Consider the following 23,123-nt stretch of genomic DNA (forward strand, 5'->3'; position numbering starts at 1 on the left):
CAAACAATGCAAGGAAGGTGCTGGGTGACTTTACTGCACCTACTCCTGATTTTTATGGGAGAAGCATCTCTATCCCTGCCATTGGAGCAAACAACTTTGAGCTTAAGCCTCAATTAGTTTCTCTAATGCAACAGAATTGCAAGTTCCATGGACTTCCAATGGAAGATCCTCATCAGTTTTTAGCTGAATTCTTGCAAATCTGTGACACAGTCAAGACTAATGGGGTTGACCCTGAAGTCTATAGACTGATGCTATTCCCTTTTGCTGTAAGAGACAGAGCTAGAATATGGTTGGACTCTCAACCTAAAGAAAGCCTGGACTCATGGGAAAAGCTAGTCAATGCCTTCTTGGCAAAATTCTTTCCACCACAAAGATGGAGTAAGCTTAGAGTGGAAGTCCAAACCTTTAGACAAAAGGATGGAGAATCCCTCTATGAAGCTTGGGAAAGATACAAACAATTAATCAGAAAATGTCCTTCTGACATGCTTTCTGAATGGAGCATCATAGGTATTTTCTATGATGGTCTCTCTGAACTATCTAAGATGTCCTTGGATAGCTCTGCAGGAGGATCTCTTCATCTGAAGAAGACGCCTACTGAAGCTCAAGAACTGATTGAAATGGTTGCAAATAACCAATTCATGTACACTTCTGAAAGAAATCCTGTGAACAATGGGACTAGTCAGAAGAAAGGAGTTCTTGATATTGACACTCTGAATGCCATTTTGGCCCAGAATAAAATATTGACTCAACAAGTCAATTTGATTTCTCAAAGTCTGTCTGGAATGCAAAATGCACCAAACAGTACTAAGGAAGCTTCATCTGAGGAAGAAGCTTATGATCCTGAGAACCCTTCCATGGAAGAGGTAAATTACCTAGGAGAACCCTATGGTAACACCTATAATTCTTCATGGAGAAATCACCCAAATCTTTCATAGAAGAATCACGAGAGACCTCAACAAGGTTTCAATAACAATGGTGGAAGAAACAGGTTTAACAATGGCAAGCCTTTTCCATCATCTTCTCAGCAACAGACAGAGAGCTCTAAGCAGAATAATTCTGACTTAGCAACCATGGTCTCTGATCTGATCAAAACCACTCAAAGTTTCATGACTGAAACTAGATCTTCCATTAGGAATTTGGAAGGACAAGTGGGTCAGCTGAGCAAGAAAATTACTGAACTTCCTCCAAGCACTCTCCCAAGTAACACTGAAGAAAATCCAAAAGGAGAGTGCAAAGCCATAAACATGGCCGAATTCTGGGAGGAAGAAGAGGCAGTGAACGCCACTGAGGAAGGCCTCACTGGACGTCCACTGGCCTCTAATGAGTTCCCCAATGAGGAACCTTGGGAATCTGAGGCTCAGACTGAGACCATAGAGATTCCCTTGGACTTGCTACTGCCTTTCATGAGCTCTGATGAGTATTCTTCCTCTGAAGAGGATGAGTATGTCACTGAAGAGCAAGTTGCTAAATACCTTGGAGCAATCATGAAGCTAAATGACAAGTTATTTGGAAATGAGACTTGGGAAGATGAACCTCCCTTGCTCACCAAAGAACTGGATGACCTGTCTAGGCAGAAACTGCCTCAAAAGAGGCAGGATCCTGGGAAGTTTTCTATACCTTGTACCATAGGCACCATGACCTTCAAGAAGGCCTTGTGTGACTTAGGGTCAAGTGTGAACCTCATGCCCCTCTCTGTAATGGAGAAATTAGGGATCTTTGAGGTGCAAGCTGCAAAAATCTCACTAGAAATGGCAGACAACTCAAGAAAACAAGCCCATGGACTTGTAGAGGATGTTCGGGTTAAGGTTGAAAACCATTACATTCCTACTGATTTCATAGTCCTAGAAACTGGGAAGTGCATGGATGAATCCATCATCCTTGGCAGACCATTCCTAACCACAGCAAAGGCTGTGATTGATGTTGATAGAGGAGAGTTGATCATTCAAGTGAATGAAGAATCCATGGTGTTTAAGGCCCAAGGATATCCCTCTATCATCATGGAGAAGAAGCATGAAGAGCTTCTCTCAAAACAGAGCCAAGCAGAGCCCCCACAGTCAAACTCTAAGTTTGGTGTTGGGAGGCCACAACCAAAATCTAAGTTTGGTGTTGAAACCCCACATTCAAACTCTAAGTTTGGTGTTGGGAGGTTTCAACAAGGTTCTGAGTGTTTCTGAGGCTCCATGGGAGTCCTCTGTCAAGCTAATGACACTAAAGAAGCGCTTGTTGGGAGGCAACCCAATGTTTTATAATTAATTATTTTCTTTTGTTATTTTATCTTTTTTGTAGGTTGATGATCATAAGAAGTCACAAAAACAATGAAAAAAGCAAAAACAAAATGAAAAACAGGAAGAAAAACAGCACACCCTGGAGGAAGATGCTGCTGGCGTTCAAACGCCAGTCAGCCTAGCAGTTGGGCGTTTAACGCCCAGTCTGGCACCTTTCTGGGTGTTTAACGCCAGAAAAGGGCACCAGACTGGCGTTAAACGCCAGTAAAGGGCAACAACCTGGCGTTAAACGCCAGGAATGGGCACCAGCCCGGCGTTTAACGCCAGAAATGGGTCAAAACGTGGATTTTGATGCCATTTGGTGCAAGGATGACTTTTCCTTGACACTACAGGATCTGTGGACCCCACAGGACCCTACCATCACTCTCTCTCTTCTTCCCCCATTCACCAATCACCTCAACACCTCTTCCCCAAAAACCCCTCACCTATCAAATCCCATCTTTCTCTTCACCACTCACATCCATCCTTCATAAAACCCCACCAACCTCACCCTTCAAATTCAAACCACTTTCCCTCCCAAACCCACCCTCAAATGGCCGAACCTTTACCCCCCTCTCTCCTATAAATACCCTTCTTCAACCCTTCATTTTCACACGACCTAAAGACCACTTCTTCCCCCTTTGGCCGAACACACTACCCTCCCCCTCTTCCGCATTTCTTCTTCTTCTACTCCTTTCTTTCTTCTTTTGCTCGAGGACGAGCAAACATTTTAAGTTTGGTGTGGTAAAAGCGTTGCTTTTTCGTTTTTCCATAACCATTATGGCACCAAAGGCCGGAGAAACCTCTAAAAAGAGGAAAGGGAAAGCAAAAGCTTCCACCTCCGAGTCATGGGAGATGGATAGATTCCTCTCAAAGGTGCATCAAGACCACTTCTATGAAGTTGTGGCCTTGAAGAAGGTGATCCCCGAAGTCCCCTTTTTACTCAAAAAGGGTGAATATCCGGAGATCCGCCATGAGATCCAAAGAAGAGGTTGGGAAGTTCTCACCAACCCCATTCAACAAGTTGGAATCTTGATGGTTCAAGAGTTCTATGCCAATGCATGGATCACAAAGAACCATGACCAAAGTGTGAACCCGAATCCAAAGAATTATCTTACTATGGTTCGGGGGAAATACTTGGATTTTAGTCCGGAGAGTGTGAGGGTGGCGTTCAACTTGCCTATGATGCAAGGAGATGAGCATCCTTTCACTAGAAGGGTCAACTTTGATCAAAGGTTGGACCAAGTCCTCACAGTCATATGTGAAGAGGGCGCACAATGGAAGCAAGATTCAAGAGGAAAGCCGGTCCAATTGAGAAGGCATGACCTCAAGCCCGTGGCTAGAGGATGGTTAGAGTTCATACAACGCTCAATCATTCCCACTAGCAACCGGTCCGAAGTTACCATAGACCGGGCCATCATGATCCATAGTATCATGATTGGAGAGGAAATAGAGGTTCATGAGGTTATAGCTCAAGAACTCTATAAAGTGGCAGACAAGACCTCCACTGTGGCAAGGTTAGCCTTTCCTCACCTCATTTGTCACCTCTGTTATTCAGTTGGAGTTGACATAGAGGGTGACATCTCCATTGATGAGGACAAGCCCATCACCAAGAAAAGGATGGAGTATACAAGGGACCCTACTCATCATGAGATCCCTGAGATTCCTCAAGGAATGAGTTTTCCTCCACCAAACTATTGGGAGCAACTGAATATCTCCCTAGGAGAGTTGAGTTCCAACATGGGACAACTAAGGGTGGAGCACCAAGAACACTCCATCATCCTTCATGAGATTAGAGAAGATCAAAGAATCATGAGGGAGGAGCAACAAAGGCAAGGAAGAGACATTGAGGAGCTCAAGCACTCCATAGGACCTTCAAAAGCAAGGAAGAGCCGCCATCACTGAGGTGGACCCATTCCTTGATTTCCTTGTTATTTATTCTTCTGTTTTTTGAATTTTATGCTTTATGTTATCCATGTTTGTGTCTTATGATCATTAGTGTCTTAGTGTCTATGCCTTAAAGTTATGAATGTCCTATGAATCCATCACCTTTCTTGAATAAAAATGTGCTTAATTGAAAAAGGAAGAATTGCATGAATTTTGAATTTTATAATAGTTTAATTATTTTGATGTGGTGGCAATATTTTTGTTCTCTGAATGTATGTGTAAACAGTGCATATGTATCTTGAATTTGTGGTTCATGAATGTTGGCTCTTGAAAGAATGATGAAAAAGGAGACATGTTACTGAGGATCTGAAAAATCAATAAAATGATTCTTGAAGCAAGAAAAAGCTATTCAAAAAAAAAAAAAAAAAAAAAAAAAAAGAGAAAAAAAAAACCGAAAAAAAAAAAAAATCGAAAAAAAAAAAAAGAAAGAAAGAAAAAGAAAAGAAATAAAGTTGTGATCCAAGGCAAATAAGAGTGTGCTTAAGAACCCTGGACACCTCTAATTGGGGACTTTAGCAAAGCTGAGTCACAATCTGAAAAGGTTCACCCAATTATGTGTCTGTGGCATGTATGTATCCGGTGGTAATACTGGAAGACAGAGTGCTTTGGGCCACAGCCAAGACTCAATAAATAGCTATGTTCAAGAATCATCATACTTTACTAGGAGAATCATTAACACTATCTGGACTCTGAGTTCCTAAAGAAGCCAACCATTCTGAATTTCAAGGGATAGATTGAGATGCCAAAACTGTTCAGAGACAGAAGGTTAAAAGCCCCGCTCATCTAATTAATACTGATCTTCACAGATGTTTTTGGAATTCATTGCATATTCTCTTCTTTGATCTTATTTGATTTTCAGTTGCTTGAGGACAAGCAACAATTTAAGTTTGGTGTTGTGATGAGCGGATAATTTGTATACTTTTTGGCATTGTTTTTAGTATGTTTTTGATATCTTTTAGTTAGATTTTAGTACATTTTTATTAGTTTTTATTTAAAATTCACTTTTCTGGACTTTACTATGAGTTTGTGTGTTTTTCTGTGATTTCAGGTATTTTCTGGCTGAAATTGAGGGACCTGAGCAAAAATCTGATTCAGAGACCAAAAAGGACTGCAGATGCTGTTGGATTCTGACCTCCCTGCACTCGAAGTGGATTTTCTGGAGCTACAGAAGCCCAATTGGCGCGCTCTCAACGGCGTTGGAAAGTAGACATCCAGGGCTTTCCAGCAATATATAATAGTCCATACTTTGTCCAAGATTTGATGGCCCAAACCCGCGAAGCAATCCGGCCTCAGGAATTCCAGCGTTAAACGCCGGAACAGGAATAAAAGTTGGAGTTAAACGCCCAAACTGGCATGGGAGCTGGCGTTTAACTCCAGAAAAGGTCTCTACACGAATTTCCTTGATTGCTCAGCCCAAGCACACACCAAGTGGGCCCGGAAGTGGATTTTTATGTCATTTACTCATTTCTGTACACCTTAGGTTACTAGTTTACTATTAATAGGACCTTTTACTATTGTATTAGTAGACTTTGGTAGCTATCTTCACTTTTATGCTATCTTAGATCTTTGGGAGGCTGGCCATTCGGCCATGCCTGGACCTTATGCTTATGTATTTTCAACGGTGGAGTTTCTACACACCATAGATTAAGGGTGTGAAGCTCTGCTGTACCTCGAGTATTAATGCAATTACTATTGTTCTTCTATTCAATTCCGCTTGTTCTTTGTCCAAGATATCACTTGTTCTTCAACTTGATGAATGTAATGATCCGTGACACTCATCATCATTCTCACTCATGAACAAAGTGACTGACAACCACTCTTGTTCTACAAGCATCTGAGGCTTAGTGAATATCTCTTGGATTCTTTAACCGGAATCTTCGTGGTATAGGCAGGACCTGATGGCGGCATTCAAGAGAATCCGGAAGGTCTAAACCTTGTCTGTGGTATTCTGAGTAGGATTCAATGATTGAATGACTGTGACGTGCTTCAAACCCTGAGGGCGGGGCGTTAGTGACAGACGCAAAAGAATCACTGGATTCTATTCCGGCCTGATTGAGAACCGACAGATGAATTCCGCTATGACCGTGACAGGGGCATATGCAATCGCTTTCACTGAGAGGATGGGAGGTAGCTGCTGACAACAGTGAGACCCTATACGAGCTTGCCATGGAAAGGAGTAAGAAAGGATTGGATGAAGGCTGTAGGAAAGCAGAGAGACGGAAGGGAAGGCATCTTCATACACTTGTCTGAAGCTCATACACCAATGATATACATAAGTATCACTATCTTTATCTTCTATGTTATTTTCGTTCATCACCATATATATCTGAGTTTGCCTGACTAAGATTTTACAAGATGACCATAGCTTGCTTCATTACTAACAATCTCCGTGGGATCGACCCTTACTCACGTAAGGTTTTATTACTTGGACGACCCAGTGCACTTGCTGGTTAGTTGTGCGAAGTTGTGTAATGCCATGGTATTGAGCGCACCAAGTTTTTGGAGCCATTACCAGGGATTATGAGAGTTGTGAAAAAGTATAGTTCACAATTTCGCCGACCAAGTTTTTGGCGCCGTTGCCGGGGATTGTTCAAGTTTTGAGCAAGCTTTTGGTAACAATGCCTGGGATTGTTCTAGTTTGGACAACTGACGGTTCATCTTGTTGCTTAGATTAGGTATTTTTTTCGAAATTCTTGAAGGTGAATTCTAGAGTTTCATGATGATTTGTTGAAATCTGGCTGGCTGAGAAGCCATGTCTAATCTGATTGGACCGAGGTTTCAACTTATCACCACAAGAGCGTGTTGATTCTCATCAATTTTGCTCTTGGAGCAGTGATCTGCTAAGATTTGGCTGACCTTTGGTCATGTCTAGTGTTTTGGACCGAAGCTTTCCTTGAAAGCTTGGCTGGCTGTGAAGCCATGTCTAATTCCTGGACCGGAGTCTTAGACTAGCATTGCACTGATTCCTGGAATTCTCATTAAGAATTTTGATACCTTTTTCCACTTAATTTTCGAAAATCACAAAAAAATTACAAAACCATAAAAATCCAAAAATATTTCTTGTTTGAGTCTAGAGTCTCATCTTAAGTTTGGTGTCAAATGCATGTCTTTGTTATATTTTTCGAATCCATGCATATATTTTGTGTTCTAATCTTTGAATTCTATTGACTTGGAGTATTTTGTGTGTCTCATATGCATTCTCATATTGTTAGTGTCAGTAGTAAACAAACTGCTAAGTTTGGTGTCTTGCATGCATTGTTATTTGATTCTTGTTGCATTTTGATTATTAAAAAAAAAATCCAAAAATATTTTTAATCTATGTCTTTTCAAGTCAATGATACAAAGAATTGAAGATTCAGAACATACTGCAGAGGAATTATACAGAAAAAGCTGAGCATTCAAAAATGCCCAGTGAAGAAGGCAGACTGGCGTTTAAACGCCAGCCAGGGTACCTGGTTGGGCGTTTAACGCCCAAAAAGGGTGCATTTTGGGCGTTAAACGCCAGAATGTATACCATTCTGGGCGTTTAACGCCAGGATGGTGCTAGGGAGAAGATTTTGTTTTCAAATCAATTTTTTCAAATTTTTCAAAATCAAATCTTTTTCAAATCAAATCTTTTCAATCAAATGTTTTCAAAATCAATTTCTTTCCTTTTTAAAAGATACTTACTAACAATTAATGATTTGATTGAACATCTCAAATTTGTTACCTTTTCTGTTGAGAAAGGTTTTTAATGTTTAAATCATATCTTTTCTTGTTAGGCAAGTCATCAATTTTTAAAATCATATCTTTTCAAATTGTTTTTAAAATCATATCTTTTCAAATAGTTTTCAAATCATATCTTCTCAATCACATTTTTTTCATATCTTCTTAACCACATCTTTTTCAAAATAACTTTCAATCAAATCTTCTTAATTTCTAATTTCAAATTCTTTTTCAAAAATCACTTAATTTCTTTTCCACTTTTATTTTCGAAAATTAATTAATGTTTTTCAAAATAATTTCAAAATTTTTCACTTGATTTTCGAAAATAAACTTCCCTCCTTCCCACATCCTTCTATTTATGGAGTGCCACTCCTTCTCAATGCACAATTCGAACCTTATCTAACTAAAGTTCGAATTTATCTTCTCCTTCTTCTTTCTATTTCTCTTTTCCTCTGACACTTAAAGGAATCTCTATACTGTGACATAGAGGATTCCACATTTTCTTGTTCCCTTCTCTTTCATATGAGCAGGAGCAAGGACAAAGGCATTCTTGTTGAAGCTGATCCTGAACCTGAAAGGACTTTGAAGAGAAAGCTAAGAGAAGCCAAAGCACAACTCTCTTTAGAGGACCTGACCGAATTCTTCAAGGAAGAAAACATGGCAGCAGAAAACAACAACAATGCAAACAATGCAAGGAAGGTGCTGGGTGACTTTACTGCACCTACTCCTGATTTTTATGGGAGAAGCATCTCTATCCCTGCCATTGGAGCAAACAACTTTGAGCTTAAGCCTCAATTAGTTTCTCTAATGCAACAGAATTGCAAGTTCCATGGACTTCCAATGGAAGATCCTCATCAGTTTTTAGCTGAATTCTTGCAAATCTGTGACACAGTCAAGACTAATGGGGTTGACCCTGAAGTCTATAGACTGATGCTATTCCCTTTTGCTGTAAGAGACAGAGCTAGAATATGGTTGGACTCTCAACCTAAAGAAAGCCTGGACTCATGGGAAAAGCTAGTCAATGCCTTCTTGGCAAAATTCTTTCCACCACAAAGATGGAGTAAGCTTAGAGTGGAAGTCCAAACCTTTAGACAAAAGGATGGAGAATCCCTCTATGAAGCTTGGGAAAGATACAAACAATTAATCAGAAAATGTCCTTCTGACATGCTTTCTGAATGGAGCATCATAGGTATTTTCTATGATGGTCTCTCTGAACTATCTAAGATGTCCTTGGATAGCTCTGCAGGAGGATCTCTTCATCTGAAGAAGACGCCTACTGAAGCTCAAGAACTGATTGAAATGGTTGCAAATAACCAATTCATGTACACTTCTGAAAGAAATCCTGTGAACAATGGGACTAGTCAGAAGAAAGGAGTTCTTGATATTGACACTCTGAATGCCATTTTGGCCCAGAATAAAATATTGACTCAACAAGTCAATTTGATTTCTCAAAGTCTGTCTGGAATGCAAAATGCACCAAACAGTACTAAGGAAGCTTCATCTGAGGAAGAAGCTTATGATCCTGAGAACCCTTCCATGGAAGAGGTAAATTACCTAGGAGAACCCTATGGTAACACCTATAATTCTTCATGGAGAAATCACCCAAATCTTTCATGGAAGAATCACGAGAGACCTCAACAAGGTTTCAATAACAATGGTGGAAGAAACAGGTTTAACAATGGCAAGCCTTTTCCATCATCTTCTCAGCAACAGACAGAGAGCTCTAAGCAGAATAATTCTGACTTAGCAACCATGGTCTCTGATCTGATCAAAACCACTCAAAGTTTCATGACTGAAACTAGATCTTCCATTAGGAATTTGGAAGGACAAGTGGGTCAGCTGAGCAAGAAAATTACTGAACTTCCTCCAAGCACTCTCCCAAGTAACACTGAAGAAAATCCAAAAGGAGAGTGCAAAGCCATAAACATGGCCGAATTCTGGGAGGAAGAAGAGGCAGTGAACGCCACTGAGGAAGGCCTCACTGGACGTCCACTGGCCTCTAATGAGTTCCCCAATGAGGAACCTTGGGAATCTGAGGCTCAGACTGAGACCATAGAGATTCCCTTGGACTTGCTACTGCCTTTCATGAGCTCTGATGAGTATTCTTCCTCTGAAGAGGATGAGTATGTCACTGAAGAGCAAGTTGCTAAATACCTTGGAGCAATCATGAAGCTAAATGACAAGTTATTTGGAAATGAGACTTGGGAAGATGAACCTCCCTTGCTCACCAAAGAACTGGATGACCTGTCTAGGCAGAAACTGCCTCAAAAGAGGCAGGATCCTGGGAAGTTTTCTATACCTTGTACCATAGGCACCATGACCTTCAAGAAGGCCTTGTGTGACTTAGGGTCAAGTGTGAACCTCATGCCCCTCTCTGTAATGGAGAAATTAGGGATCTTTGAGGTGCAAGCTGCAAAAATCTCACTAGAAATGGCAGACAACTCAAGAAAACAAGCCCATGGACTTGTAGAGGATGTTCGGGTTAAGGTTGAAAACCATTACATTCCTACTGATTTCATAGTCCTAGAAACTGGGAAGTGCATGGATGAATCCATCATCCTTGGCAGACCATTCCTAACCACAGCAAAGGCTGTGATTGATGTTGATAGAGGAGAGTTGATCATTCAAGTGAATGAAGAATCCATGGTGTTTAAGGCCCAAGGATATCCCTCTATCATCATGGAGAAGAAGCATGAAGAGCTTCTCTCAAAACAGAGCCAAGCAGAGCCCCCACAGTCAAACTCTAAGTTTGGTGTTGGGAGGCCACAACCAAAATCTAAGTTTGGTGTTGAAACCCCACATTCAAACTCTAAGTTTGGTGTTGGGAGGTTTCAACAAGGTTCTGAGTGTTTCTGAGGCTCCATGGGAGTCCTCTGTCAAGCTAATGACACTAAAGAAGCGCTTGTTGGGAGGCAACCCAATGTTTTATAATTAATTATTTTCTTTTGTTATTTTATCTTTTTTGTAGGTTGATGATCATAAGAAGTCACAAAAACAATGAAAAAAGCAAAAACAAAATGAAAAACAGGAAGAAAAACAGCACACCCTGGAGGAAGATGCTGCTGGCGTTCAAACGCCAGTCAGCCTAGCAGTTGGGCGTTTAACGCCCAGTCTGGCACCTTTCTGGGTGTTTAACGCCAGAAAAGGGCACCAGACTGGCGTTAAACGCCAGTAAAGGGCAACAACCTGGCGTTAAACGCCAGGAATGGGCACCAGCCCGGCGTTTAACGCCAGAAATGGGTCAAAACGTGGATTTTGATGCCATTTGGTGCAAGGATGACTTTTCCTTGACACTACAGGATCTGTGGACCCCACAGGACCCTACCATCACTCTCTCTCTTCTTCCCCCATTCACCAATCACCTCAACACCTCTTCCCCAAAAACCCCTCACCTATCAAATCCCATCTTTCTCTTCACCACTCACATCCATCCTTCATAAAACCCCACCAACCTCACCCTTCAAATTCAAACCACTTTCCCTCCCAAACCCACCCTCAAATGGCCGAACCTTTACCCCCCTCTCTCCTATAAATACCCTTCTTCAACCCTTCATTTTCACACGACCTAAAGACCACTTCTTCCCCCTTTGGCCGAACACACTACCCTCCCCCTCTTCCGCATTTCTTCTTCTTCTACTCCTTTCTTTCTTCTTTTGCTCGAGGACGAGCAAACATTTTAAGTTTGGTGTGGTAAAAGCGTTGCTTTTTCGTTTTTCCATAACCATTATGGCACCAAAGGCCGGAGAAACCTCTAAAAAGAGGAAAGGGAAAGCAAAAGCTTCCACCTCCGAGTCATGGGAGATGGATAGATTCCTCTCAAAGGTGCATCAAGACCACTTCTATGAAGTTGTGGCCTTGAAGAAGGTGATCCCCGAAGTCCCCTTTTTACTCAAAAAGGGTGAATATCCGGAGATCCGCCATGAGATCCAAAGAAGAGGTTGGGAAGTTCTCACCAACCCCATTCAACAAGTTGGAATCTTGATGGTTCAAGAGTTCTATGCCAATGCATGGATCACAAAGAACCATGACCAAAGTGTGAACCCGAATCCAAAGAATTATCTTACTATGGTTCGGGGGAAATACTTGGATTTTAGTCCGGAGAGTGTGAGGGTGGCGTTCAACTTGCCTATGATGCAAGGAGATGAGCATCCTTTCACTAGAAGGGTCAACTTTGATCAAAGGTTGGACCAAGTCCTCACAGTCATATGTGAAGAGGGCGCACAATGGAAGCAAGATTCAAGAGGAAAGCCGGTCCAATTGAGAAGGCATGACCTCAAGCCCGTGGCTAGAGGATGGTTAGAGTTCATACAACGCTCAATCATTCCCACTAGCAACCGGTCCGAAGTTACCATAGACCGGGCCATCATGATCCATAGTATCATGATTGGAGAGGAAATAGAGGTTCATGAGGTTATAGCTCAAGAACTCTATAAAGTGGCAGACAAGACCTCCACTGTGGCAAGGTTAGCCTTTCCTCACCTCATTTGTCACCTCTGTTATTCAGTTGGAGTTGACATAGAGGGTGACATCTCCATTGATGAGGACAAGCCCATCACCAAGAAAAGGATGGAGTATACAAGGGACCCTACTCATCATGAGATCCCTGAGATTCCTCAAGGAATGAGTTTTCCTCCACCAAACTATTGGGAGCAACTGAATATCTCCCTAGGAGAGTTGAGTTCCAACATGGGACAACTAAGGGTGGAGCACCAAGAACACTCCATCATCCTTCATGAGATTAGAGAAGATCAAAGAATCATGAGGGAGGAGCAACAAAGGCAAGGAAGAGACATTGAGGAGCTCAAGCACTCCATAGGACCTTCAAAAGCAAGGAAGAGCCGCCATCACTGAGGTGGACCCATTCCTTGATTTCCTTGTTATTTATTCTTCTGTTTTTCGAATTTTATGCTTTATGTTATCCATGTTTGTGTCTTATGATCATTAGTGTCTTAGTGTCTATGCCTTAAAGTTATGAATGTCCTATGAATCCATCACCTTTCTTGAATAAAAATGTGCTTAATTGAAAAAGGAAGAATTGCATGAATTTTGAATTTTATAATAGTTTAATTATTTTGATGTGGTGGCAATATTTTTGTTCTCTGAATGTATGTGTAAACAGTGCATATGTATCTTGAATTTGTGGTTCATGAATGTTGGCTCTTGAAAGAATGATGAAAAAGGAGACATGTTACTGAGGATCTGAAAAATCAATAAAATGATTCTTGAAGCAAGAAAAAGCTATTCAAAAAAAAAAAAAAAAAAAAAAAAAAAGAGAAAAAAAAAACCGAAAAAAAAAAAATCGAAAAAAAAAAGAAAGAAAAGAAAGAAAAAGAAAAGAAATAAAGTTGTGATCCAAGGCAAATAAGAGTGTGCTTAAGAACCCTGGACACCTCTAATTGGGGACTTTAGCAAAGCTGAGTCACAATCTGAAAAGGTTCACCCAATTATGTGTCTGTGGCATGTATGTATCCGGTGGTAATACTGGAAGACAGAGTGCTTTGGGCCACAGCCAAGACTCAATAAATAGCTATGTTCAAGAATCATCATACTTTACTAGGAGAATCATTAACACTATCTGGACTCTGAGTTCCTAAAGAAGCCAACCATTCTGAATTTCAAGGGATAGATTGAGATGCCAAAACTGTTCAGAGACAGAAGGTTAAAAGCCCCGCTCATCTAATTAATACTGATCTTCACAGATGTTTTTGGAATTCATTGCATATTCTCTTCTTTTGATCTTATTTGATTTTCAGTTGCTTGAGGACAAGCAACAATTTAAGTTTGGTGTTGTGATGAGCGGATAATTTGTATACTTTTTGGCATTGTTTTTAGTATGTTTTTGATATCTTTTAGTTAGATTTTAGTACATTTTTATTAGTTTTTATTTAAAATTTACTTTTCTGGACTTTACTATGAGTTTGTGTGTTTTTCTGTGATTTCAGGTATTTTCTGGCTGAAATTGAGGGACCTGAGCAAAAATCTGATTCAGAGACCAAAAAGGACTGCAGATGCTGTTGGATTCTGACCTCCCTGCACTCGAAGTGGATTTTCTGGAGCTACAGAAGCCCAATTGGCGCGCTCTCAACGGCGTTGGAAAGTAGACATCCAGGGCTTTCCAGCAATATATAATAGTCCATACTTTGTCCAAGATTTGATGGCCCAAACCCGCGAAGCAATCCGGCCTCAGGAATTCCAGCGTTAAACGCCGGAACAGGAATAAAAGTTGGAGTTAAACGCCCAAACTGGCATGGGAGCTGGCGTTTAACTCCAGAAAAGGTCTCTACACGAATTTCCTTGATTGCTCAGCCCAAGCACACACCAAGTGGGCCCGGAAGTGGATTTTTATGTCATTTACTCATTTCTGTACACCTTAGGTTACTAGTTTACTATTAATAGGACCTTTTACTATTGTATTAGTAGACTTTGGTAGCTATCTTCACTTTTATGCTATCTTAGATCTTTGGGAGGCTGGCCATTCGGCCATGCCTGGACCTTATGCTTATGTATTTTCAACGGTGGAGTTTCTACACACCATAGATTAAGGGTGTGAAGCTCTGCTGTACCTCGAGTATTAATGCAATTACTATTGTTCTTCTATTCAATTCCGCTTGTTCTTTGTCCAAGATATCACTTGTTCTTCAACTTGATGAATGTAATGATCCGTGACACTCATCATCATTCTCACTCATGAACAAAGTGACTGACAACCACTCTTGTTCTACAAGCATCTGAGGCTTAGTGAATATCTCTTGGATTCTTTAACCGGAATCTTCGTGGTATAGGCAGGACCTGATGGCGGCATTCAAGAGAATCCGGAAGGTCTAAACCTTGTCTGTGGTATTCTGAGTAGGATTCAATGATTGAATGACTGTGACGTGCTTCAAACCCTGAGGGCGGGGCGTTAGTGACAGACGCAAAAGAATCACTGGATTCTATTCCGGCCTGATTGAGAACCGACAGATGAATTCCGCTATGACCGTGACAGGGGCATATGCAATCGCTTTCACTGAGAGGATGGGAGGTAGCTGCTGACAACAGTGAGACCCTATACGAGCTTGCCATGGAAAGGAGTAAGAAAGGATTGGATGAAGGCTGTAGGAAAGCAGAGAGACGGAAGGGAAGGCATCTTCATACACTTGTCTGAAGCTCATACACCAATGATATACATAAGTATCACTATCTTTATCTTCTATGTTATTTTCGTTCATCACCATATATATCTGAGTTTGCCTGACTAAGATTTTACAAGATGACCATAGCTTGCTTCATTACTAACAATCTCCGTGGGATCGACCCTTACTCACGTAAGGTTTTATTACTTGGACGACCCAGTGCACTTGCTGGTTAGTTGTGCGAAGTTGTGTAATGCCATGGTATTGAGCGCACCAAGTTTTTGGAGCCATTACCAGGGATTATGAGAGTTGTGAAAAAGTATAGTTCACAATTTCGCCGACCACCAATCCAACTCATTTCCGATGCTATTTAACCGAAGGAGTGAAGAGGGAAACACATGTTAGTTACCATTAGTCATAGTTTAGAGTTAGAAGTTAGTTTCTAGAGAGAGAAGCTCTCACTTCTCTCTAGAATTAGGATTAGGATTAGGTTTAGTTCTTAGATCTAGGTTTTAATTCATGTTCTCTTCTACTTCTACTTCTCAATTCTTTGTTGTTACATTCATCATTCTTCTACTCCTTTGTTGTAATTTCCTTTATGTTGTTCTTATACTTTGTTGTAGATCTACTATTGCTCCTTCCATTTTCTTTCAATTCAATAAGAGGTAATTCATAATAATTGTTCTTTCTTCTTTGCTTTTCTATTGTTGATCTCTTGCTTTTGTAGTTATGATCCTCTTTAATTCTTGCCATTTATGTTGTTTACCTTTATTGCCTTCCAAGTGTTTGATGAAATGCTTGGTTGGATTTTAGAGTAGAATTTTATACTCTTGGCTTGGAAAGGTAACATAGGAACTCTTGAGTTACTAATGTCCAAGTAATTGATGATTGGGAGCAATTTACTCTAGTTCTCACTAATTGAATTAGTGGAGAGTTAGGACTTATGGACTAGGATTGATATAGCTCATTTGACTTTCCTTTACTACTAGTTAGAGGATGATTTAATGAGATTAATCCTTGCCAATTCTCATATTGTGGTTAGTGATTAGGATAGAGATCCTTGACCACCAACCCTTGCCAAGACCTTTTTAGCCATTAGTTTACTTTCTTGCCATTTATCTTTCATGCCTCTCATCAAAACCCCAAAAATAACTCACAACCAATAACAAGACACTTCATTACAATTCCTAGGGAGAACGACCCAAGGTTTCAATACTTCAGTTTATAAATTTAGGGGTTTGTTACTTGTGACAAACAATCTTTTGTATGAAAGGATTATTGTTTGGTTTAGAAACTATACTTTACAACGAGATTTCATTTGGAAAATTCTAAACCGTCAAAAATCCAATCATCAAAAATGGCGCCGTTGCCGGGGAATTGCAATGGTGTTGTGTTATTGGCTATTGTATATATGTGAATATTGTGAATAGTTTGATTTTTGGATTGCTTGCTAGTTTTTGCTAGTCTTAGTATTTTGTTTCATTATTTCTTATTAGTTTTTGTTTCTTATTTTCTCTTGCTACCATGAATTCTCACTTTGGCTATGAGTGTGATTACAACTATGTTGTAGGTAATGAGAGCTTCAATGAGAATGTGTATCAAGAATGGGACAATCAAAAGTGGGAGGAGCCATATGCATATGATCAATCCTCATGGCAACAACCTCCACCCATGCACTATGAAGAAGAGCCATTCTATGATGCATATCAATCCAATGGCTATGGTGAATCTCCTTGTGACTTTCAAGAACCACCACCATATGTCTATGAACCATATCCTCAACATAACTCTCAACCATACTCACAAGCCCCTTCTTATCAACGACCTTTACATGACCCTAATCCATATCCATCCTACCAACAACCATATGATCCATATGAACCATATATAGAACCACCACCATTCCAACATCAATATTTTCAAGAGCCACCTCCTCCACATTATTATCATGATGAACCACCTCTAATATATGAAAATTTCCAACCACAAGATGAATTCTACCTCCCACCACAACCTCACATGGAAGAATACTCATATCTATTGATCCAAGAGCCACATGATCCTAATCATATTATCCAAGAGGAACAAGAGTCAAGGGATCATCTCAAGGAAGCATTGGATCAATTTCAAGCAACCATGGAGTGTGTTGTGCAACAAGTGGAAAGAATGGAAAACATTGAACCACCACAACTCTACCAAGAAGAACCACCTTCCTACTATGAACCCTTTCCCCAAAATGATGAATCCTTCCAACCACCCCAATCTCTAATGGATGAAACCCTTGGTGTTCTTGTTCAAGGGCAAGAAGAGATGAAAAGGGATGTGCAAAATTTCATGGCCGCCTTGGATGCGGTAACAAATCAATTAGCCTCCCAATGCTTGAACACTCAAGGAACTCCCATGGCTACATGTGGAGAATCAAATGAAGAACATAGCATGAAGGAGAGATTGGAAACTCCGGTGGGAAATGAGGAAAGTTGCTTTGTATTGGAACAATTGGAGGAAGCTTTAATTGTTGAAGACAAGGAAGAAGTGGTAGAAGACTTAGGAGATGCGGAGCTTCCATGGGAACATAGAGTTGAAGAAAACCCCTCCAAGATGATTGAAATTGATGCTAGGGAGGAAAGTGCACACCTTCCAAGGCATATTCCATATGAAGACTTGGAAGGGATAGAGCAAGAATTGAGTTCCCATGGCAATAAAGAACAAGCATCAAGTCTTAGTGGTGAAGAATTCTTTGAGCATGAAAAACCTTCTCCTAGTGCATTAGAAAGCGTTGAGGAGGTAAATTTTTCTCACCCTCCCTATTATGATTTGGGTAAAGGAAAAGGTTTAGATAAAATTGTTAAACAAAGGATTGAGATTAAGAGATCTTGTGAAGAGGTGGAAGTCCCTAGAAATAGAAGAACGAGGGTTGGTTTATGCTTTGTCAAGATCTTTGGAAGCATCTTTGCCTAGGTTGCCATCTACACCTTCATTTGAGTGGGTGAAATTTATTTCTATTAGTTTTATTATCCCACTTGAATATGGTTTGCTTGAAACGGATGGCCAACTTAGGGAAGTTTGTGGGATGAAGCGTAAGCGGAAAAGGTTTTGTGGTAGGCGTTACAAATCAAGGCTCATTATGGTTGATGCATCAAACATGAGATATAAAGGTTGGAGTAATGCTCAAATAGATGGGTCTAGGAGGATTGTTGGCCACTATATAGAGAATTCACCCTACTCACCACCCGGTTGGACTAATAATGATGATCAACCTCAAGACGGGTGTGAAAACAAAGTGTGGGATCCCGGATTACAGAAAGAGGACCAACTTTGGGAGCCCCAAGCTTGTGAAGAACTCCATCAATACTTGGCTCAATCCATAAGAAATCTAGGGGCACAATGGAGAACCAAGCATTGGTGGGAGTTCCAAGATGAATACAAGCACAAGCCACCTTGATGAGGAGCTCCCCATAAGTCCAACTTAAGGACAATAAACAAAAGTGCTAGGTGGGAGACACCCCACCATGGTAAATTCTTTTCATTTTCCCTTTTTTGTACATATTGATAAAATTAGTTTAATTTCATATTTTGTTTAGATAGTTGAGTTTGATTGGTAGTATAATATGATAGATAAGGTTTTGGGGCATTTTGGTAGTAGCTTGGAGGTTTGGAATGCTTAGATTGGTGTAAAAAAAAAAACATAGCAAAAAAAAAATTTTGAAAAACAGAACACCATCCACGCGTGCGCGCACATGACGCGTATGCGCACCTGAGCATTTTTCGACCAACGCGGACGCGCACTGTACGCGTACGCGTGGATGCAAAAATTCTACCCCAGCCAAAAAACCCGAGAGTTAGGCCTGCGCTGTGCGAACATTGGGCCTAAGGCACAAGTCTATGCACGCGTGTGCGCACTTGGCGCGTACGCGCACATGATCTTAAATTGGCAATGCACGCGCACGCACACTGTGCGCGCGCGCGTCGATTGCACAATCCACACTCCTGGTACTTTTACCCGAGAGTTGTGCCAGACTTGGGCCGACATTATGCCTCCGGCCTAACTCGATGCACGCGTGCGCGCACCTGGCGCGTACGCGTCCTTCATCCAATATGCACATCGACGCGTAAGCATGCATGACGCGAACGCGTCGGTAAAAAAAAAAAAGAGTTTTTTTTCTCCCCTTCCATTTTCTTTTGCTTATCACATTCGTATACTTCTACTCTTCCCATTTTCATTTAGTTTTTGTAGCATGTTTTCGTTTTTTTTAGTCATTTTAATAATGGTGTTGCATCTTCCTACTCAATTGTTGAGGATTCATTGCATTACTTTGGTGCTTCTTGACTTGTTTCATATTGTTGGGTGATGTTTCTCTTCAAATCAATGCTCAATCTTTTATGCACTTGAGGAATTCAAATTGGAAGTTGCTAATTGATTTGAATGCCTCTAAAGCTAGTCTTTCCTTTAGGAGTTGATTAGGACTTGAGGAATCAAATTGATTCATCCACTTGACTTTCCTCCATGGTTAGAGGTTAACTAAGTGGGAGCAACACACAATTCTCATCACAATTGAGAAGGATAACTAGGATAGGACTTCTAGTTCTCATATCTTGCCAAGAGCTTTTTTAGCCATTAGTTTACTTTCTTGCCATTTATCTTTCATGCCTCTCATCAAAACCCCAAAAATAACTCATAACCAATAACAAGACACTTCATTACAATTCCTAGGGAGAACGACCCGAGGTTTCAATACTTCGGTTTATAAATTTAGGGGTTTGTTACTTGTGACAAACAATCTTTTGTATGAAAGGATTATTGTTTGGTTTAGAAACTATACTTTACAACGAGATTTCATTTGGAAAATTCTAAACCGTCAAAAATTCATTCATCAAGATCTCGAGCTTATGAGAACATAAGAGAGAAAACCTAACTTCACTATTCACCTCCTTCTTCAAATCCACTTTTCTCACAAATCGGAGCTCCGATCGATGACTCGTTTGTGGCTACGTGTCGCTCTCAACTCCTCTATATTTCTATACCACTTTTGTAGTAAGTAATCATGAGAACCCTATAACACCCCGTCACCCTAAGCCTTACCTTGCATCGTAAAGCAAAGGATAACAAAGTGCCACGACAGTTCTAAGGCTCATATCATATTATATATATAGAAGGAAATAGTAATACTAGAAGCCCAATGAAGGAATAAAAGCTCAAATTGCATAAAGCAGAATTACGAAACGTGAAGCGTTCACACACGAAAATTAAACGCATAGGTATGAACCGAACAAGACATGATATATGTAAAACCTTGTAGATAGCTCTAGGATATACAAGATAATACTTAAATTAAACAAGATATATATAAGTATAAAATACCAAAAAGAGAACTAGTCACAGCCTACAGAGTTTAGGCCGGCTAGTCAAACTAAGATACAAAAGAGCTTTGGAAGTTTAAAACAGCTTATACAGCTTATCTCTCAAATCAAGCCTCTAAGGCCATAAAGTTCAAAATACAAAAGTGAGAGAAAGTACTACAGTAAAACAAAATAGAAATAAACAAGGAAGAAACCATACTCTGCTCTATCACCATCTCGCAACTCACCGAGGTGGGTTACGAACTGCATTTGAAAAACAACAACAAAGTATGGAATAAGAATCGGAGGTTCTCAGTATGGTAACAGTGCCCAATATATAAGATGTAAGGTTCCAGTATACCAAAGGCAATCCTAGAACTTCACATCGATACCAATATTCAAGCTTAACAAAATAAATAAATAAGAACTTAAACCATAAACAGGGTTATCTAAACTTAGGGGAATTCTAGCTAATACTAATCACGCCGCTGTATCCCACAGCCTTCGCCAACCTAACCTCCGTGTGATCCCATCGTCACCACCTACCGAGCCTTCTCAATCCTAGCAGAAGACACAGATAATGCATACAAGTAAAGCATAAGTAATATACATATACAGCAAGTAATCAACTAGCAAGTAGACATGTGATTCATTTAGGCATACTGAAGTTAAGCAAAGCAAACAAGCATATAGAAGATGCATATGATGAAAACCTGTCCTATTGGCTCGTGATATCACTTGTCAGTCTATAAATGCCAACTAGACACATCCTTCCAGATGTAGCATTCTTACTACGCCAAAGATATAGGCTTTGCACACTCATGCAACAGAGAAATTTGCTTCGCCAGAGATATAGGCTCTGTACACTCATGCAGCAGGGAGTCTGCCACACCAGGGATATAGACCCCGCACACTTCATGCAGTAAAGAAGGAAACAACAACAACTACTCATGTAGCAGAAAAATCTTCCACGCTGGGGATATAGGCCCCGCACACTCATGCAACAAAAAAATCTGGCACGCCAAGGATATAGCCCCTGCACACTCTCAACAGCAACTACTCATGCAGCAGAGAAATCTGCCACGCCAGGGATATAGGCCTCGTACACTCTCATTTAATCCAATAATTATTTTATTATTCATTTCTGAGTTCTCAACTCATCATAACCATCCCATCACCGGTTTCTAACTTTTCAAATTCATCATAAGCATTCTTATTTCTCAATAATCTCTTCAACCATAAACTTCACGACTCAACTTTCACCAATTCAATCTAGAAATTACACAAACATTCCAAACCTATGTCACCAGCTCTAAACTCATAACTAAAAATACCCTTTTTATTCCTTTATTATTTTCTCCCTTGATTCAAGATCCTAAAACTTGCAAAAAGGTTTTAAACAAGTGTTACGGAAGTTTGCAAGCTTGTCGGAAAGGTAAAACGGTTAAAAACAAGGTTTTTATTGAAAAATAGGGTAGTGTGCGTACACATAGGGTCGGGAAAATAAAATCTAAGAACTTAACTCATAAACTCAATCCTCTATGCTCCTGTAGCTTCGCACTAAACTTTCGCATCTATAGCTGGAAGGAGTGGAAATAGGGGGTAAGAACTAGGGAGTTCTTAGTAAGGTTGGGATGTATAGTTATATTCATTTTGTATATACTTGGTCAGCAACAACAGTCAACAAAGTACGAGCCAATTCAGCAATTATAGAAGACAGAATCCAATCACAAGCACACACAATCATAGAAAACACACCCACAAACAAATATGCGCAACCAAGTATGATGCATGTCTATCCCTAGTGCAGGTAATGAGCTCATCTGTCGGTTTCGACACGCTCCCAACGTAACTCAGCAACCTTTGTCTGAGTTTGGTTTCCAATATCATAACCTCTGTAAGCAACCTCTGTCTTACAGGTGTGACTCTCTTGAGCTGATGTATGCAAATATAACCTCTGTAAGCAACCTCTATCTTACAGGTGAGGCTCTCTCTAGCCAATGTATGTATCGATAACCTCTGTAAGCAACCTCTGTCTTACAAGTGCGACCATCCCCTGGATTGGCCGATGTATCTCTAGAAAGAAAATTTCGGTGGACTCACCACCAAATCTCATCAATTTCCTCAAAATACTACGTCACAATAGTCCTAAAACCATTAAAATAACTACAACTAAGATGTTCCTCAAAGCCAAACCAACAAATCACAAGCAACAATAATAATTCAACAAAAACTCATTGAAACTCAACTAATAATCAACCAAACCAACATTCACTTATCAAATTCACATCTAATTATTATAAAGTTACTAAAATCCTACCTTCGTACGAAATCAAACCAATAGGACCTCCGAAGAAGTTTTCTAACCGAGCTGCTGAAGAAGAAAATATCAGGAATCGTCTGTGCCTCCTAGAACTCCAGTTGGTCAAGCTCAAGGGGTAGACCGAGCTGCCGGTGAGCGTGATCATCGGGTGTGTTAAGCTGTGTGGCCCATAGCCATTGCAAAGCAAAAGAATATTTCGGCGGTTGCGTTTTGGACTATGTCGGTGTCATTTTACTTAATGCTGCATCACCACCATGTGTTTACATGATAGCAGAATTTTTTGGCTACTACTCTAGGCAATGAGAATGATTACAATCGTTCTTAATTTTTAATTTATATTTTGGGTTGCTTATATTAATAAGTTGTGATTTTCAATCTTTTCTGCATTTTCAGCTTTTTTTCCGCATTTTCAATTTTGTGTGTGTATTTTTTTTG

At 40.3% G+C, this 23,123-nt stretch overlaps 2 non-coding genes across 2 annotated transcripts; both read right to left on the reverse strand.

Moving 5' to 3' along the window:
* Nucleotides 1-380: 380 nt before the first annotated feature.
* Nucleotides 381-488, reverse strand: LOC130955446 (small nucleolar RNA R71). The gene has a single exon (XR_009076751.1). It is a non-coding gene; the product is annotated as a small nucleolar RNA R71 (small nucleolar RNA).
* An 8,490-nt stretch (nt 489-8,978) lies between these two features.
* On the reverse strand, nt 8,979-9,086 carry LOC130955453 (small nucleolar RNA R71). The gene has a single exon (XR_009076752.1). It is a non-coding gene; the product is annotated as a small nucleolar RNA R71 (small nucleolar RNA).
* Nucleotides 9,087-23,123: the final 14,037 nt, after the last annotated feature.

Source organism: Arachis stenosperma, chromosome 1 (genome assembly GCF_014773155.1).
Source record: "Arachis stenosperma cultivar V10309 chromosome 1, arast.V10309.gnm1.PFL2, whole genome shotgun sequence".
NCBI lineage: Eukaryota > Viridiplantae > Streptophyta > Magnoliopsida > Fabales > Fabaceae > Arachis > Arachis stenosperma.